This window comes from Lycium barbarum, chromosome 8 (assembly GCF_019175385.1).
Source record: "Lycium barbarum isolate Lr01 chromosome 8, ASM1917538v2, whole genome shotgun sequence".
Lineage (NCBI taxonomy): Eukaryota > Viridiplantae > Streptophyta > Magnoliopsida > Solanales > Solanaceae > Lycium > Lycium barbarum.
This window is the reverse complement of record NC_083344.1, coordinates 95,410,760-95,424,147: the sequence shown is the minus strand read 5'-3', so window position 1 is coordinate 95,424,147 and position 13,388 is coordinate 95,410,760.

The window sequence follows — 13,388 nt, the reverse complement described above, 5'->3', positions numbered from 1 at the left end:
GCTATTTCTTATTATGGCCGTAATTAACACGTAACAATTAATTTCAAATGTAACCACAATTAATCAAATGGTTAATTGTAATCAATTTGAATAACAAAAATGCGAATGCAATTTGCAATTGAGAAGTAAAATGATTATTTCATTTAATTAATCAATTTTCTTGAATTAACATGAGTAAAATATTTGTCAATTTTGACACTTGATAATTTAAACATTTAATTGAATAATTGTTTTGAGTTATTTTCTGATTAGTCTCGACAAATACTCTTAACATTAATAGTAAAAATATGTAAATTACTTTTAATGACCTACAATATATATTTGCACTCATTTTTCCAAATGAAAATGGCAAAATATTATCGACATAATTTTGTAAAATCATTTTGGTTTATAAAATACGTATTTCACTCCGTTTGAGATCCAAGAACTATGGGCAATTAAATAAATTATTGGAGGTAAAAAAAATTAGGTGTCAACACTTATAAAAAAAAAAAAAGTAACATAAAAGTAGTTCTTAATGTAATGCCAGAAAAAAGATTAAGGGTGCAATCGAGTCTCTACGAGCCACTCCTTTCCAAATTCCAGTGAACAAGTTTGAGGGTATAACCAAGGCCCTTCCTCCATATCCATATTTCTAATTAAACATGGTCAGGTAAAGATCATGTTTAGTTCCGACCCTCTAGGTAGCTGGAATGAACAAGTATATCAAGGCAGCATATTAACACAATTTGATATACCAACACTCAATGGAGATAGAAGAACGGAGACACGGGTATTTAGAATAAGGATACTATATCATACAATGAGTAAACAACGATCCAAACAAAAAAAAAAAAAAAAAGGTTAAGAAATTTAGAAAAACACAAAGCACATAAAACCATTATGTGCAGAATAAATAAAAAAGACAATCTTCAAGAAATTATACTTGTGAAAAATGAGTTGTTGATCAAGTTCAAGGCTTGGTTGAAGGGGATATTACCGTCGAATTGTTGTGTAACGAATAAGCCGTAGAATATCTTATTTATTACTAGGTTTAATTAAGTAGGGTTATTATGGTATATAACTTTTTTTACTAACGGTATTATTGCCAAGACAAAAATTAAAAATTGCTTCTGCTTCTGCTTTTGGGGAAAAGCTATATTTTTTAGCTTCTGAAAAACTGTTTCTGCTACTCCCCAAAAGTACTTATTTTTCTCCAAAAGCTTGGCCAAACACCTCATGTTTTTAAATATGACTACTTGTTGGAAAAAATAAGCTTGGCCAAACAGGCTATAAGAAATAAATGAAAATTTTGAAAATTATAGTCTAAACCAAATTATAGAAATTTGTGCGGTTAGAAATCATTTTGTTAAGGCTAAAAAGGTGACTTTAAAGTTGAATTTCTACTGAATATAGAAAAGTGTCATTTTTTGCCTTTTCGGGCAAAGTTAGGACTACATAGAAACTATGCCATGTCCGGCATAGTTCTGTAGAAATTAAGTTATCTACATTACTTACACCGGACAAGGCATAGTCTCTATGTAACTTTGCCCGAAAAGACATAGTAGTTTCTATAAAACTTTGCCTTGCAAAATTATTTTATTTCTCGATTCTGGGGATCGAACCCAGAATATCTGGTTTCATAGACTAGCGAATAAAAATACTTTGGCCCACAAATTTTCATTATATGATAAGAAGGGACAAAAATTAAAGGCTAATGATTTGAGGGACAAAAATTAAATATCAGTCCGTATGAAGGGAAATCCCCGCAAAAAAAAAAAAAAGATTTTTGTCCTTGTCGAAGAAATCAGAAGTAATTGCACGTTTAGTCCTTCAAATGGACCAGTCTTTATTTTTTGCCCTTCAATGGGCTAGTCTTTAATTTTTGACCTTCAAAATCGAACTTATACCTAACGCAATAGAAGGTCATTCCCCAGATCAAAAGCATATGAATACCAAGAAAACATATCTAGATGCTTCATGACACATGTATCACCTAGATGCTTCATAAATTCGAAGGGCAAAATTAAAGACCAACACAAATGGAGACAAAAATGCAAATGACCCAAGAGATTAGTAGAAAAATAACATCGGCCCTACGAACCCGCCACAACGTCTCATCCTGCTTCCTTTATCATGCATTTATAGTGCTTGTTCTCCCCAACAGATTATTATCAAAGGTTGTGGTTAATATTGGTGATTTGGCTGTTTGAATGATAGAGGCAATATTAGCAAAATAGTGTATTTGAATGGCTACAATTACCATATGTAGAAAGGTATGATGAAATATCTACTACTTTATTCCTAAAGAAGATATATTTACATGTGTTTGCCTCTCATGAACCTAAATATGTCCGATGAGGATTGAGAATTTGAGCACCAACAAATCTGTGGTGACATAATGCAAAAGACAATATTTATAATCATATTGTCAATGAGACACATACGAGAACTTTATGGAGAGAAAAAAAATCTGACATTTAATTTTCAATGGCTAATTGTCAATAGCAAGTTGTTCCTGCTAATGCAATTAACCAATTTGAGATGCAAGGAGGGCGGTTCTATTTCAGAACACAGTAATGAAGTCAAGGCATCCTTGATCAATTGTCTGAAATGAATGTAAGGTTTGATGAAGACACATGTGCTTTGGTTTTTTAATACTATGTCAGACTCTTGGGAAAGTGCTCTTTTTCTTTGACTAATTCAACCTCCTAATGGTGCGGTAACTATGGAATATATATGCTAAGAGCGGTGTCTTGAATGAAGAAATGAGGAGAAAATCTCAAACATCTTCTTTCATTTCGCATATTTGCTCACTGAAGCAGAATGATAAAGATAAAAAAAAAAGTATAAGCAAGTTGATGTCCAGTACAAGAATATTACATGCAACCATTATAGATTTTAGGGAAAAGGGTCAAAAATACTCCTTTACTTTGGAAAAAAGGCTAAAAATATCCTCCGAACTTATTTTGGGTCAAAAATACCCCTCCCATCTTTAAAGTTTCAAATATACCCCTGTCTTGACGGAAATTACCTCCCAAAATAATCCGAAATCATTTTTTAAACCCGCACCATCATTTAAACCCGACCCGACTAAATAATAACCCATAACATCCCCTTATTCCCCCAATACGTAGGTTTGAAGTTTGAGGGAATTGGGGAATAAGGGGATCTTATGGGTTATTATTTAGTTGAGTCGGGTTTAAATGATAGAGCGGGTTTATAAAATGAATTCAAGTTTTTTTGGGAGATAATTTTCGTCAAGACAGGGGGTATATTTGAAAACTTTAAGGATGAGAAGGGTATTTTTGACCCAAAATAAGTTTGGAGAATATATTTAGCCCTTTTTTCAAAGTAGAGAGATATTTTTGACCCTTTTGAACTTATTGAAAAATGACACAGGAAAGATAGATAATTTTTACTCCATAAGAGAGCATATTTGTAGGGCTAGCTAACTTCTGGACTTCTTCTTTTCAAATTACAAGTCATCATATGATTTCATTTCCTCCTACTTTACCCACTAATGAGTTACCACGTAAGGCATTGAATTAGTTCCACTTCAACTAATTTCAATATGCTTATTAGCTCCAATCCGTTGTACTCGCCAACCTATATGCAAAGTGCAATACGCAACACAAAGGAAACTTTTTTCTCGTTCAACTAATTATTAATCTCCATTTATAAAAGGAAAATGTATCTTGATATCTTCTCCACATCAAAGAGTGAGGAAAAAATGGCAGAATTGTTCATTAAGCAGGCAAATATGTATTCAAAGGGTCGACCAAGTTACCCGGAAGAACTGTTCAATTTCATTTCTTCGAAGACACACTGTCATAACCTTGCTTGGGATGTTGGCACTGGTAATGGCCAGGCTGCTAAATCTGTAAGCCTCTCATCTTATTCCCACCTAGATTTTTTCTTTTCTTTGGTTGAATGATATGTTATATAGCTACAGCAAAAAGGAGTAAGGGCCCTGAGAGAAATTAAATTGCGTGGTCTTTTTTCACTTTATTCCAAATATGCAAAACGGGAAAATAAGAAATAATGTAGGAATTTTCTCACTCTGACATCTTACTTTAAACAGGATTGTAAGAGATTCTAAAAATATTGTAGTATTTATTAGAAATGATAAATATTAATTATTATATACGGTAAAAACCGGATATGAGGTAAACCGGTGGAACGAGGAACCGGAGGAAGGAAGGAGACTGTGTCGGATACTGTTCGCCCTTGACCGGGGTAATGCTTAGGTCGGGGCTATGCGAGGGCACCGACCGATCTGCCTTCGACGTCGTTGGAACGACCAAGACCGGTCACCCGAGAATTCACGGCCGCTGGTCCGTGCAGCTATCGGTCCGGGTAGCCGTTGGTCCGTATGGCCGTTGCACGCAGGCCCCGCGTCAGTAGCGTCCTGTCATGGTCAACTACCCACCATGCGTGTGTCAGACGGCGCCGTCAGTCTAATCCCACCAAATTCGTGCAGAGTTGTCCTTATTGTTATTATTTTATTAGTTCATATTGTATGAAACCACAGAGGTTACACTATAAATAGGGCACCTCCCCCTCCTTTGTAAGGGTTGACTCCTTTACTTTCCAAGAACATTTATAATAAAAGAGTTCATACATACAATCTCTCTTTCAACATCTGATTCGGCCAAGTCCGTTTATTTATATTCATGTTGTGTTTATTCCATCAGTTATCCCACATTGTTTATGAGCGTTTGTATTCATAGCGAATCGCCATCATTAGCCATTTTATTGAGGAACTCCCACCTATACATTTTCCCTATCTAACATACATCAAGATCCAAGCACATATCTTATACCCACATACAAATTTAATTGATTATCCGATTCCGGGGTAAACAGTTTGGCGCCCATTGTGGGGCTAGGATAATAGTGGTCTTTGGCCTTGATTTCTATTATATTCATCAAAATCAAAAACTTCCCTGCCCGTCTTTGCGAAAACAGGCTAAATGGCTGACATCGAACAATCCGGTCATGTCAATAACACCGAGATCGTGGCGAAAAACGAAGGAAGCGGACTACGGGCATTACCGAACCCCGCTGACCCGAACCCCGTCGATTCAAGGGAGGGACTCAATCGGCAAAATACTGTGGATCAAGAGAATGCCGCCCTACCGGCCACTGATCCTTTAAATATATACAATTCCGTTACATTGTCCCGGGATCGGGGCCGGAGAGAACCGGACGCGCCAAACGACGGTGTTAACTTGCGTTAAATTTTTGAAATGTTGCAGGAACAAAGAGCGGCAATGGCCGAGCAAGGAATAGCAATTGCCCGGTTGCAGAACGGAAAGGGTGAAGCAGGGCCGGAAAAGGCAAGAGGTGTTGCCGACAACGGAAGAAACGAGGCACGAATGGTCGAGAGCGACGGCTCTGGAGCCGGCTCCTCTACCGAGGTTCTAAAGATGCTCGAAACTTTGGCGAAACGGGTAGATTCAACCGAAAAGAGGGTCGAGACATACAATTCTCGGGTGGACCAGATACCGGGGGCTCCACCTTTGCTAAAGGGGCCGAATTCGAAAAGGTACATTCAAAGGCCTTTTCCACCGAGTGCGGCCCCGAAACTGATCCCGAAGAGGTTCAAAATGCCCGATATACAGAAGTATGACGGCACAACGGACCCGCACGAGCATGTGACCTCATATACCTGTGCCATAAAGGGTAATGATATGGAGGAAGATGAGATCGAGTCGGTCTTGCTGAAAATATTTGGGGAAACTCTGTCGAAGGGAGCGTTGACGTGGTATGACCACCTACCCGAGCATTCGATCATTTCTTTCGAAATGCTCGCCGATGCCTTCGTGAAGGCACATGCCGGTGCCATAAAAGTGCAGGCCCGTAAGGCCGATATCTTCCGAATAACTCAAAGGGACGATGAGCTACTACGGGAGTTCGTCACCCGGTTCCAGAGGAAACGGATGGAACTCCCCCCGGTGCTAGAAGAATGGGTCGCGCAAGCTTTCACAAAGGGGCTCAACATGCTAAGTTCAGTTGCCTCGGCCAAATTGAAAGAAAATTTGCTGGAATACGAGGCCGTGACATGGGCCGATGTCCACAATCGGTATGAGTCGAAGATTCGGGTGGAGGATGATCAGTTCGAGCTCTCTTCGGTAAAGTTAAAAGTGAATAGAAGTTCCGAGAAATCGAAGAAAGGTTATGAAACGAAGTCCGAATCATCAAAAGAAAGGTTTCGGCCATACTCCCACTCGGAGAGATCAAATTTCAGGTCGGAAGGGCCAAGGGAAAGCCCGAGCCACTTCTCAGGCCGAGGCAGCAAGCGGGTCGAGCGCCCGTCAAACAGCCGGGGACTCTCGTTCAGGAGCGATGCCGGAAGTTTCGCCAGCAATAAGGGTCCACCGAAGATTTCGGAGTACAACTTCAACGTCAATACCTCGGGCCTTGTCTCGGCCATCGGCCGCATCCCGGATGTGCGATGGCCGAAACCACTAAGGTCAGATCCGGGACAACGGGATCCGAACGTGGTGTGTGAATATCACGGAACCCATGGTCACAAAACTGAGGATTGCCGCCAGTTGAGAGAAGAGGTAACCCGGTTATTGAAAAACGGCCACCTCCGAGATCTATTGAGCGAGCGAGCCAAAAATCACTACAAGGAAAGGGAAGCTCATCGAAGGGTCGAACCGGTTGAGCACCAGCATACAATCAACATGATAGTGGGGGGTATTGATATTCCCCGGGAGCCGATAATGAAACGGACCAAGGTCTCTATTGTTCGCGAAAAACGCATCCGAGACCATTCAACCCGGGGCTCTATTTCCTTCGATGACGAAGACGCGGAAGGCATCATTCAACCGCACAATGATGCGCTGGTAATTTCTATACTCATCTTTAAAACTAAGGTTAAACGTATTTTGGTTGACCCAGGTAGCTCGGCCAACATCATCCGATGGAGAGTGGTCGAACAGCTAGGGCTGCTAGATCGGATCGTATCGGTGGCTCGGGTACTCAGTGGGTTCAATATGGCTAGCGAAACTACGAAGGGAGAGATCTCGTTGCCTGTGAACACGGATGGAACCATTCAGCAAACGGTGTTCTATGTAATCGAAGGCGACATGAAGTATAATGCGTTATTGGGCAAGTCTTGGATACATAGCATGAGGGCAGTTCCCTCAACACTGCATCAGTTGCTGAAATTCCCCACCCTGGAGGGGGTGAAGAGCATCCGAGGTGAGCAGCCCGCAGCAAAGGAAATGTTCGCAGTAGAGGAGGCGGCGCCCCGGCCCAAGGAGCCGGCTCAGGAAAAGAAGGGTGTAACCGGAGGGGAGGTCCCCAAATAGCAACCAAAGTATACCGGGCCAGATCCAGATCCAGTGCATGAAGAAGATGACTTCGGGATACCCAGATCCTTTATCATGCCGGATGACTCGGACGCGACCAAATCAACCGTAGAGGAGCTGGAGCAGATCATCCTGTTTGAGTTCTTACTGGACAGAAAGGTATACCTCGGCACGGGTCTTACCCCGGAGCTCAGGCGCAAATTAATTGAGTTTCTTCGAGCTAACGCCGATTTCTTTGCATGGTCGCATATAGATATGACAGGTATATCACCAAAAATAGCATCACACGAACTCAGCTTGGACAGGAAGTTTCTCCCGGTGAAGCAAAAGATAAGGCCCATGGCGGAACCAAAACACGCCTTCGTGAAAGACGAGGTAACAAAACTTTTAAAAATAGGTTCCATCCGGGAGGTGAAATACCCGGATTGGCTTGCTAACGTGGTGGTGGTGCCCAAAAAAGGTAACAAATTTCGAATGTGTGTCGATTATAAGGATTTAAACAAGGCATGCCCGAAGGATTCATTCCCATTGCCTCACATCGATAGAATGATCGATGCGACGGCCGGACATGAAATGCTAAGTTTTCTCGATGCTTACTCCGGGTACAACCAAATCCGGATGCACCCGGAGGATCAAGAGAAAACGTCCTTCATCACCCGTTATGGGACTTACTGTTATAACGTCATGCCTTTCGGACTAAAAAATACCGGTGCAACTTACCAACGCCTAGTTAATGGAATGTTCGAAGAACAAATAGGGAAAACAATGGAAGTTTATGTTGACGATATGGTTGTTAAGTCCCTGGAAACAGAGGACCATTTAAAGCATTTGCAGGAAACCTTCGATGTACTCCGCAGATACAACATGAAACTCAACCCGGAGAAATGTGCCTTCGGCGTAAGGTATGGTAAATTTCTGGGGTTCATGGTGTCAAACCAGAGAATTGAAATCAACCCGGACAAGATCAAAGCCATCAAGGACATCAAGGTCGTGAACAACATAAAGGGGTACAGAAGCTCACCGGGAGGGTAGCGGCACTGATTCGCTTCATATCGAGGTCCTCGGACAAGAGTCATCGTTTCTTCTCTTTGCTCAGAAAGAAGAACGACTTCGTTTGGACACCGGAGTGCCAAGATGCCCTACGAGAGTTGAAGAGGTACTTGTCTAGCCCTCCGTTGCTGCACACACCAAAGGCCGATGAGCCACTTTTCCTCTACCTAGCTGTCTCCGAAACGGTGGTAAGTGGCGTTTTGGTCCGAGAAGAATCAGGTACGCAATTCCCTATCTATTATGTAAGTAGAACTTTGGGGGATGCAGAGACCTGTTACCCCCATTTGGAAAAGTTGGCATTAGCACTGGTAAGCGCTTCCAGAAAGCTCAAACATTATTGCCAATACCACCCCATATGTGTAGTAACCACTTACCCTTTAAAAAACATCATGCATAAACCTGACAACTGTAGATTAACAAAATGGGTTGTAGAGATTAGCGGTTACGATATCGAGTATAAACCTCGAACGACCATCAGATCCCAAATTTTGGCCGATTTTGTAGCAGACTTTACCCCGGCTATGGTCCCCGAGGTCGAAAAGGAACTTTTGCTGACCTCGGGAAAGACCACGGGCATTTGGTCTCTACACACGGACGGGGCCTCGAACCTTAGAGGTTCCGGACTAGGGATTGTCCTTAGGACCCCGGCCGGGGATGTCATTCGACAATCCGTTAAAATTGCTAAATTGACTAACAATGAAGCCGAGTATGAGGCTATGATTGCAGGTTTGGAATTGGCTCGAAGCATGGGAGCCGAGATAATCGAGGTAAAGTGCGATTCACTTTTGGTCGCAAACCAGGTGAACGCCGTGTTCGAAGTAAAGGACGAATGGATGCAGAGGTACCTCGAAAAAACCCAAGTGGTGCTTCATCAGTTTAAAGAATGGACCTTGCAGCACATACCGAGGGAGCAGAACAGTGAGGCCGACGCATTGGCAAATTTGGGATCCTCGGTCGAGGGGGAGGAAATTGATCCTGGGGCAACGGTGCACTTATCAAACACAACCATAGAAAGCAGACACGCCGAAATATACACAATGGGCTTAACTTGGGATTGGCGCAATAAGTACATCGACTACTTGCGTGACGGAAAGCTCCCGAATGACCCGAAGGAATCACAGTCACTACGGACCAAGGCCGCCCGTTTTTGCTTAGTGGACGGCCAATTGTATCGACACTCTTTCCTCGGCCCCCTGGCTAAGTGTTTGGGCCCCGGAGAAACGGAATACGTGATGAGAGAGGTACACGAAGGAACCTGTGGCAACCACTCCGGTGCGAAAGCTCTGGTTCGAAAAATCATCAGGGCCGGTTATTACTGGAATCGGATGGATGAAGACGCTAAAAGTTTTGTCCGAAAATGCGACGGATGTCAGAAGCATGCTCCGATGATTCACCAGCCCGGGGAGTTGCTGCATTCGGTGATCCCACCTTGGCCTTTCATGTAGTGGGGAATGGACATTGTGGGTCCGTTACCTCAGGCACCAGGTAAGGCCCGTTTCATTTTGTTTATGACTTACTATTTTTCTAAATGGGTTAAAGCACAGGCCTTCGAAAAGATAAGAGAGAAGGAAGTCATCGACTTCATATGGGATCACATCATCTGCCGTTTCGGCATCCCCTCCGAGATAACTTGTGATAATGGTCCTCAGTTCGTGGGTGGCAAGGTCAACAATTTCCTCGAGGGATTGAAGATCAAGAAAATCGTGTCAACCCCGTATCACCCATGCGCGAACGGACAGGCAGAATCCACGAACAAAACGATAATCCAAAATCTAAGGAAAAGGCTTGAAGCATCGAAGCACCATTGGAGGGAGATATTGCTGGAGGTGTTGTGGGCTTACAGAACCACATCCAGATCGAGCACGCGGGAAACCCCGTTCTCATTGGTTTACGGAGCCGAAGCCCTTATCCCCGTGGAAATCGGTGAACCGACCCTCCGCTTCAGGTATACCACCGGAGAGTCAAATGGGGAGGCCATGGCCGTGAAGCTCGACCTCGCAGATGAACTACGCGAAAGCGCGACGGTCCGCATAGCGGCCCAAAAACAGAGGATGGAAAGATACTACAACCGAAGAGCCAACTTTCGGCATTTCCAAGTTGGGGATTTAGTGCTTCGAAAAGTTACCTTGCACACCAAGAACCCCAACGAGGGAAAGCTGGGTCCGAACTGGGAAGGTCCGTACAAGGTAACCGGTATAACGGGCAAAGGATCGTATCAATTGGAGTCCATGGGCGGGCAGCATCTGCGTAATAACTAGAACGTGGCCCATCTAAAGAGATACTACTGCTAAGGTATGGTCTCCCCGTATCCTCTTATTAACTTTTCTCTTTTGCAGGAAGTCAAGAGCGGGACAAAATTAGAACCTAGATCTGAAAACACGTGTTGCACTCTTTTCCTTAGTACGGTTTGTCCCAAAATGGGTTTTCCGACAAGGTTTTTAATGAGGCAACGAGTACAACGTGTTACTTAATAAATATGAAGGGCGAGTACCCAGATACCCGGTGTCGCATCCTCCGATTGGGGACATAATACTCACCCGACCTCAGAGATCGAATAAGTGCTAGGGGAGTGCTATGCCACACCGAAGATGACCCCGATTAAAGCAGACGGAGAAGCTCAACATTTGCCACGGCAAAACTGAGGCTGGCCACCGGCCACAGCCTCCGATGTAAGGACCAAACGATCATAATGAATCGTGTCCCATTCAACATTTGCTACGACAAAACTAAGGCCCGGCCACCGGCCATATCCTCTGATGTAAGGACCAAACGATCATATTGAATCGTGTCCCATTCAACATTTGCTACGGCAAAACTAAGGCCCGGCCACTGGCCATATCCTCCGATGTAAGGACCAAACGATCATAATGAATCGTGTCCCATTCAACATTTGCTACGGCAAAACTAAGGCCCGGCCACTGGCCATAGCCTCCGATGTAAGGACCAAACGATCATAATGAATCGTGTCCCATTTTTCATTTACTACGGCTAAGGAAGAAAGAGTTAAAATTCTCATATGTACAAACATTTTGCAAACACAAAGTTATCAAAAGTTGGGATAACAACTTTCGGTTAAATATACCCAGTTGATAACCATCGTATCTCGATACTGCCTCATTCGCATACCCTACGCCGGGTACCTTGGTCGAAATTCGACAAAGGCAACAAGATCACAATGATCCAAGCCAAAATTTGATAAGCCACCGACCCCAAATATCGGATAAGACCTACGGGCACGATGAATTAACGACTACGAGTCGACTTGTCCTAGAACGAACCAACAACTATAGCAAAAGCAGTAAACAAACATTCAAACGAAGAAGCAAGAAAGATGCACCTTTCATTTATACAACGGATGTCTCTTACATCAAAAGAAAAAACAGAGTCCTACAAAGGCAAAAAACAAAAAACAGAAAGCAAGGCACAAACCCTATGCTATCCGGCATGACTAGAGGTGGAGGAGTGCTCGGACTCGGTTCGCTCGGAGTCGTCTGACTCGGACCCGAGGGCACGATCGGCTTCTTCCTCCATCCTCTTGGCCTCGAGTATCAGGGCCGGAAGATCAGAGAGACCATGCTCGGCTTGCTCGAGGGTGATCCGCCGAGACTTCCACTTCTCATACTCGGCAACAATAGCAGTGTGAGCCTCGGCCGCCTCAACACTTCTCCATGTTTCCTCCAAGTCGGCCTCAGCCTTGGCCAGTTTCGCTTCCAGATCGGCCCGGTCCTCCTCAAGGACACTTATCCTGCCAGTGGCTGCCTCCAGCTCGGCCTTAAGGGTGTCGTTGGCGATAACCGCCTTCTCGAGCTCGGTTCTTAGGCCTTGGCATATCCGAGATCGCTCCTCGGCTTTCTCTTCGAACACCCTCCTACGCTCGTTGGACAAAGCGACCTTGGACTCGAGCTGCCGGTTCCTCTCGGCCAGGCCCGTTGCATCAGCCTTCACTGAGTCCAGCTCCCCCCGGAGTCGGGAAACCGTGGTCTCGAGCTCATTTAGCCTCGAGGAAAACTGGGCTTTATCCCGACTAAGGCCGATCTTTTCAGCCTCAAGGCTCGGTTATAATCGGTCATAGCGGCCAGTTCACTTTTCAAGCGACGGTTCTCGTCCTTAGCCGCATCGAGCTCAGGACGGAGGTTGGCCAGCACAGCCGCCCGGTTCAACTCTTCCCCCTTCTCCTGAAGAAGATGCCGGTATTTCTCCGTTTCTCGACCTTGGGCATCCAGTTGGCCTCGGAGATCATCTATCTCATGTTGGGCACGGATGAAAGCTTCATTAACCAGCACCACACTCTACAGGTGAAACAAGTCAGAAGGCTTAGGCGAAGTAAGGATAAAATCCACAGATAAACCGTACAAGGATGACAGAAGAGCTTACCCGGTTGCTTGCATGCATACCCTCATTAATGAGGCACTGCCAAGTGAGCCCGGTCATTTTGCGCTTGTCCGAGTCAGAGATAAGGGGCCGCAAATAGCTCGCTACGCCCACCGGATGCGATAGAAAGCTGCAGTCCTCGGGTACGGTGACTACGGCCGATCTGGTTCTCCTTGGCTCCACGCTCGGGGCCGGGAAGATATTTACCAAGCTGTCCCTGGCCCCTGATTCAGGGATCCGGCTGGCCGGCCTCGTGGCCCGAGGAATAGGGAGATGACCAAAGCCCGCTGCTTCGCCGGTAGCAGGGGGGTGCTCGAGAACATGTCGTCAAAATCGTCTACCCGCAGAGCTGGGGTAGATGAACTTGGAATAGCCTCAATATTTTCGGCAAAGGCCGTGGGCTCCGCAGTTGCAACAGGCTCATGCTCGGAAGACGGACGGGTGCCTGCGGGGGCTCCGCCCTCCGGTACGGGGGCAGTCCTTTTATCGGCTTCAACAGCAGCCGCTTCCCCGGACCTTTTCCTTTGCAGAGGAGTGTCTTCGGAAGAGGTTTCACCTGAAATGTCAACAAAGTCAATCGACCGAAGAGGAGCTGGTGAAAGTATTTCTTCCGCACCTGAATGTGGAGCGGGAACTAAGAGACCTTCGCCGATGGAAGGAAGG